Source organism: Ictalurus punctatus, chromosome 3 (genome assembly GCF_001660625.3).
Source record: "Ictalurus punctatus breed USDA103 chromosome 3, Coco_2.0, whole genome shotgun sequence".
Lineage (NCBI taxonomy): Eukaryota > Metazoa > Chordata > Actinopteri > Siluriformes > Ictaluridae > Ictalurus > Ictalurus punctatus.
In genome coordinates this window covers 18,991,402-18,998,845 of record NC_030418.2, presented here as the reverse complement: position 1 = coordinate 18,998,845, position 7,444 = coordinate 18,991,402, and the positions used below count along the sequence as shown (strand labels likewise).

The following is a 7,444-nucleotide window of genomic DNA, read 5'->3' as shown; positions in this document are numbered from 1 at the left end:
TTATCTATAAAATACATTCTCCTGAAAAAGGGATGATCATTTTTTGCTAATAAGTTATATATATATACACCCATTTTGCACAAATTATTGTGGTATAGATTTAAATTAAAATGTATTTAATGTACTTATCTGGTAATTTTGACCATTCATTAAAAAAATTAAATCTCTCATTTAGATAAGCATTTAGACCATTTATTTAGTACTTTGTAGCAACTTTGTCATTAATGACAGCTTTCAGCCTTCTTGGGTAAGTTTCTACAAGCTTTACACACTGGGATTTGGTAATGCTTCATGATTTTGCGTGTCATCCTTGCACAAGGTTCATGCTAATCTTCTCTGTATTGTTCCAACTTTAGTATATGTGGCAGATTCTCCCATTCTTCCTGGTAGATACTCTCAAGCTCAGTCAGATTGGATGGGGAGCGTCTGTGAACTCCACAGATGTTCTGTGAGATTCAAGTCTAGTCTTTGGCTGGACCACCCAAAGACATTCAGAGACTTGTTCCAAAGCCACTCCATCATTGTCTTGGTTGTAATCTTCTGCTTGTTCTTATTCTAAAAGTTGTCTGAGGTTTAATGTTCTTTGAAGCAGGTTTTCTACAAGGACCTCTTTTTATATGGTTGCATTCATCCTTCCCTTAATTCTGACCAGTTCCCCTGTCCTTGCCACTGAGAAGCAATCCAATAGCATGATGATATCACCATCATGTTTCACTGTAGGGATGGTATTAGCAGTTCATGAGCAGTACCTAATTTTTGCCAAACGTTGCACTTTTTTTTTGTCTCATAACACTAGAGAATCTTTTTACTCATGCTCTCAGAGTCTTTTAAGTCCCTGACATCGTCATTTTACCCAGGAGTGGCTTCCATCTAGCCACTCTACCATAAAAGCCTGATTGATGGAGCATTTCTGAGATGGTTTCTGGCAGGTTCTCCAATCTCTGTGGATGACTTATGAAGCTCTGTTAGTGACCTGACCAAAGCCATTCTAGGTCAGTTCACACTTGTGTATTCTGATTCATTGTACAACTCTATACATCTGATTCACCTATGATCTGGCCATGATGCAAGAAATTGTTGCTGACAGCAAAATCATGACTAAATTATTTAAAATCATACAGTGTAGGTCTGGCATAATAAACTTGACAAATAACCTGACAAAATTATTATTCTGATTATACTGTCCAGTGAATTGATTCTGGATTTTATGTCTGCCAGTGTCAACAAGAATTTGTTTTCTGTCCTTCAAAATTCTTAACTTTCATTTTAGTAGAGAGTAACAAAAAGTTATCACAGACTAACAAGTTATTAACAAACTATAAACAATTCTTAGCACTTATTATGTATTATCATGAGTAAAAGGTTTAATACTTGCCCTATGAGATGTAATAATGCAGACTGAACTAAACTCTGTGAGCTTTGAACATTATAAAATATGAAACCATTCCGAAGGCCAAGTGCAGAAGGCCGAGTGGATTTGAAAAAGTATGGTGGTTTTGAGTACTCTTTGTGTTTTCAGACTGAATGATTAAGGCCTGTAGAATCATCCAGTCAGCATTGTGAAGAAAATAAAGAACCCAGATTCTGTGCTTCTGTAATTGGAAAAAAATTAATGAAACCCCTGATTCTGACCAGATAGAATTTAACAAAGCTCCTAATTATCAGAAGCAGATGACTTATTGATTACAAGTCGATTAATGTGTGGTGTGCTGATGAGATTGTGGGTTGCTTCCGTAATCAGGAGATTTTGGAGGCTGCGCTTACAGGGCTTGGGGGACTGAAGCCATAAGACTAAGTGTGTGATGAAAGGTCAAGATTGAATTAAAGAGACATGAGAGTCATGAGTCAGGGTAGCTGCTGGCTCAGTGAGCAGGGGCAGGTGGAAAATAAAAGCAGAGGAACTCTCCTCAGTGGCGTACATTTGGGGGCACCAAGCTGCCAGGCAGCATATATTACTCGCAGATGAGAAGAAGCTGCATTAAAGATTTAACTGCAATGAGACTTCAACAGGATGTTTGAGGCCTAGGATGCATAGAGGCCTCATATAAAGAAACTGAGATTCGGATGTGAAAATTTAATCATATCTTGCAGTAGTTATTTTAGTTCAGGGAGATTGAAACCATAAACCATAAAGCATGATGTGACTAAAGCTGCCTTGGATGCAAAGATAAAGCACCCTTCATTAATGAATTGCATTAATCAGGCAGAAAGCTTGTCATGTCTTGGTACAACAACTCAGGAGACAGTTTCACTACCTCTGAAACACATAAATTCTATAGAGCCAGGAGATGAAGTCAGGGCTGTTTTTGAGCATTAGAGGGCCCTAAGCCACTAACCAACTCAGGGACCCCTCCTGCACGCCAGTCATATAATTTTGCATGCAAGAATGAACAGAATTACAGTGAGGGAAAAAAGTATTTGATCCCCTGCTGATTTTGTATGTTTGCCCACTGACAAAGAAATGATCAGTCTATAATTTTAATGGTAGATTTATTTGAACAGTGAGAGACAGAATAACAAAAACAAAAAAATCCAGAAAAACGCATGTCAAAAATGTTATAAATTGATTTGCATTTTAATGAGGGAAATATGTATTTGACCCCTCTGCAAAACATGACTTAGTACTTGGTGGCAAAACCCTTGTTGGCAATCACAGAGGTCAGATGTTTCTTGTAGTTGGCCACCAGGTTTACACACATCTCAGGAGGGATTTTGTCCCACTCCTCTTTGCAGATCTTCTCCAAGTCATTAAGGTTTCGAGGCTGACGTTTGACAACTCGAACCTTCAGCTCCCTCCACAGATTTTCTATGGGATTAAGGTCTGGAGACTGGCTAGGCCACTCCAGGACCTTAATGTGCTTCTTCTTGAGCCACTCCTTTGTTGCCTTGGCCGTGTGTTTTGGGTAATTGTCATGCTGGAATACCCATCCACGACCCATTTTCAATGCCCTGGCTGAGGGAAGGAGGTTCTCACCCAAGATTTGATGGTACATGGCCCTGTCCATCGTCCCTTTGATGCGGTGAAGTTGTCCTGTCCTCTTAGCAGAAAAACACCCCCAAAGCATAATGTTTCCACCTCCAGGTTTGACGGTGGGGATGGTGTTCTTGGGGTCATAGGCAGCATTCCTCCTCCTCCTAACACGGCGAGTTGAGTTGATGCCAAAGAGCTCCATTTTGGTCTCATCTGACCACAACACTTTCACCCAGTTGTCCTCTGAATCATTCAGATGTTTATTGGCAAACTTCAGACGGGCATGTATATGTGCTTTCTTGAGCAGGGGGACCTTGCGGGCGCTGCAGGATTTCAGTCCTTCACGGCGTAGTGTGTTACCAATTGTTTTCTTGGTGACTATGGTCCCACCTGCCTTGAGATCATTGACAAGATCCTCCCATGTAGTGCTGGGCTGATTCCTCACTGTTCTCATGATCATTGCAACTCCACGAGGTGAGATCTTGCATGGAGCCCCAGGCCGAGGGAGATTGACAGTTCTTTTGTGTTTCTTCCATTTGCGAATAATCACACCAACTGTTGTCACCTTTTCACCAAGCTGCTTGGCAATGGTCTTGTAGCCCATTCCAGACTTGTGTAGGTCTCCAATCTTGTCCCTGACATCCTTGGAGAGCTCTTTGGTCTTGGCCATGGTGGAGAGTTTGGAATCTGATTGATTGATTGCTTCTGTGGACAGGTGTCTTTTGTACAGGTAAAAAGCTGAGATTAGGAGCACTCCCTTCAAGAGTGTGCTCCTAATCTCAGCTTGTTACATGTATAAAAGACACCTGGGAGCCAGAAATCTTTCTGATTGAGAGGGGGTCAAATACTTATTTCCCTCATTAAAATGCAAATCGATTTATAACATTTTTGACATGCGTTTTTCTGGATTTTCTTGTTGTTATTCTGTCTCTCACTGTTCAAATAAACCTAGCATTAAAATTATAGACTGATCATTTCTTTGTCAGTGGGCAAACGTACAAATTCAGCAGGGGATCTCACTGCATTACTTCATTATCTTCAATGAGGGGTACAACAGTTTAATGAACAATAAAATAAAATCTAATGAACTAATGATACTAGACTCTAGCTAAATCTAGATCAGGGGTGTCAAACTCAAATCCTGCCCAAGTCACATCGGCATTTTTATGAGACCCTAACATGTTCTTTCAACTAACACCAGTACATTTACATTTACATTTATTCATTTAGCAGACGCTTTTATCCAAAGCGACTTACAAATGAGGAACCTGGACTCTGAAATTAGGAATGGATGTTTCTAGAAAAAAGAAGGGCTAACAGAGACTGTTAAAATGTATTCACTATTAAATAATAACATTTATTATTAGTATTAGTATTATTTTTAAATTAATGCATTACTTTGTTTAATCACTTTTCAATATATACCTACTGCTATGATGTTTGGCCGGATTTGGTGTGCGGGCCTTGTGTGGGCTCTAGATACTAGCTGATCAGCTAATTAGCCACTATTGTCTTATTACATCAACAAGCAGAAACAAACAAACAACAAAAAAAAGTGAAGATAAATTGCTAATTCCTACTATTTTTTTTGGTCCATTTCTCCTCTTATTCTGTTCTCTTTTTGCAAATTTTAGCCCCAGATAGATATAAATACTTCATGATCGCCACATCACGATCTTCTTCAGGCTACATCAGTCAAGTTAATTACCTATACTTTTCACATCACAAGGGGTTTCCTGGACTGCATGATACACAAACCTCTTCAGCAAATGACAGTCTGCTTTTTTGCATATCCATTAAAAAAATCGTGGGGCCCCCTGGTGTTCCAGGGGCAATAAGCAACTACTTATATGGCTTATAACAGCTGGGTGTCAGATGCTTGTGTAATACTGTCTCAGCTGTTGAATTTGATCTCACGCTATGATTGCATTACCAGGTTACAAGTGACACAAATCAGAATTTCTGCTTTAATGTGACACAAATCTGACTTGTGAATTTTCAAGAAAGACATCTGAAATGAGAAAAAAAAAATGGAATTGTGCAATGAAGCTTGTAATGTGAAGTTGCCTCAGTTGTTTGTGTAGAACTGGGTCTAAGCTTTACATAAGCATTTTGGGCTTGGCTCATATGCATAGCTCAGTATGAATAGCCTAAGACATGCTACTGAATCCGCTGACATAAATGTATTTACATTTATTCACTTAGCAGACGCTTTTATCCAAAGCAACTTACAAATGGGAAAATACAAGCATATGATATATCAAGCAGAGAACAACACAAGTAGTGATACCATACAAGATCCGTTAATTGAGTTCCAGAAGAAGCAAATTGTGCAGAGTAGAGGTGTAAGTGCCAGAGTATTTTTTAAATTTTATTTATTTATTTATTTATTTTTTATGGGTTGGTTAGGTGTTCACGGAAGAGGTGGGTCTTTAGCTGTTTTTGAAGATGGTGAGAGATTCTGCGGTCTGGATTGAGGTTGGAAGTTCATTCCACCACTGAGGAACAGTTAGTTTGAATGTTCTTGAAAGGGACCTTGAGCCACGCTGAGTAGGTACTACTAAGCATCGGCCGTTGATTGATCACAGAGTGTGTGAGGGAACATAAGCCTTCAGGAGAGAGTTGAGGTAGGAGGGTGCTTATCCAGACAAGGTCTTGTAGGTTAGCATCAAGGCCTTGAATTTGATGCGGGCGGCTACTGGAAGCTAGTGGAGAGAGATGAAGACTGGTGTGACATGGGTTCTCTTGTGCTGGTTGAAGACGAGGCATGCTGCTGCATTCTGAATCATTTGAAGGGGTTTGATGGAGCTGGCCAGGAGGCCCGAGATTAGTGAGTTGCAGTAGTCCAGTTTTGAGATAACAAGAGCCTGGACTAGTATTATGAGCTTGATTATTATGAGCTTGAATTATGTTATGTACCCCACTACACAAGGCCAAGAGCACGCTTGATATAATTGATATAGATATAGTCGCAGTTTGGCTGTATTGGCTTTGCAATATTTTTGCAAGACTGAAAATCAATCTACCAGCTTTGGGTTTACTGCATACATAAATGATGCACTGTGAAGGTGGTTTACATATTCAAGTTAATACTGCACACATTTTATGGTACCATATGCACAAAGCAAAGGATTTTTTTGCGATGGCAAAAGTTACAAGCTGTGTGTATTTAAAGTCTGTATATGAATCCTGTTTGTCTTCTGTGTGCAGCAATAAGCTGTGACAGGACATTTATATGCATGTGTGTGAAATAAATAGAGATTCTTCTTTGTGGCGCTGTTACTTTTCTTATTTTTGTTTTAGATTTGGTGCAGGGACTGTTAGGTAGCTAAGGGGGATTTAGGACCTGTCGGAGTAGAGTTATCACTATAGAGCTGGATATAGATGAAAAAAGTGGCACAAAATATTTGAGATGGATTTTTTTTTCAGTTGTTTACTCTGTGAACTGTGAGTCAAATTGATTTACTCACTTTTATAATTACAGGTTCCCTGGTGGGCTAGTGGCAATGCTCTCACCTCGAACCAACCCCAGCCACTGGAGGGCTGCACAAGCCAGTGTACTCACAGTGCTGGTCCCAAGCTCGGAAAATGGAAATGGTTGCTTCAAAACTTGTACCAGATTCAAAAGATGCAGACAGGTGATCTGCTGTAGCGACCGTGAATGGGAGCAGCCAAAAGAGGGGAAACAAAATACTGTATATAGAGATGCTGATCTGTGGACCTAGGCTCTATCTATCTATCTATCTATCTATCTATCTATCTACCTATCCACCCATCCATCATTTCTCACTGGTGTATATGTTATACAGTATCTCACATAAGTTAATACACCCCTCACATTTTTGTAAATATTTGATCATATCTTTCAATGTGACAACACTGAAGAAATGACACTTTGCTACAATGTAAAGTAGTGAGTGTACAGCTTGTATAACAGTGTAAATTTGCTGTCCCCTCAAAATAACTCAACACACAGCCATTAATGTCTAAACTGCTGGCAACAAAAGTGAGTACACCCCTAAGTGAAAATGTTCAAATTGGGCTCAAAGTGTCAATATTTTGTGTGGCCACCATTATTTTCCAGCACTGCCTTTACCCTCTTGGGCATGGAGTTCACCAGAGCTTCACAGGTTGCCACTGGAGTCCTCTTTCACTTCTCCATGACGACATCACGGAGCTGGTGGATGTTAGAGACCTTTTGCTCCTCCACCTTCTGTTTGAGGATGCCCCAGAGATAGAGATGCTCAATAGGGTTTAGGTCTGGAGACATGCTTGGCCAGTCCATCACCTTCACCCTCAGCTTCTTTAGCAAGGCAGTGGTCGTCTTGGAGGTGTGTTTGGGGTCGTTATCATGCTGGAATACTGCATACTGATCATCCTCTGCTTCAGTATGTCACAGTGCATGTTGGCATTCATGGTTCCCTCAATGAACTGTAGCTCCCCAGTACCGACAGCACTCATGCAGCCCCAGAC

General features: G+C 40.2%; 1 non-coding gene across 1 annotated transcript; it reads right to left on the bottom strand.

Annotated features, from left to right (window-relative positions):
• Window positions 1–273: 273 nt before the first annotated feature.
• On the bottom strand, window positions 274–378 carry LOC124627745 (U6 spliceosomal RNA). Its single transcript, XR_006982307.1, has one exon. It is a non-coding gene; the product is annotated as a U6 spliceosomal RNA (small nuclear RNA).
• Window positions 379–7,444: the final 7,066 nt, after the last annotated feature.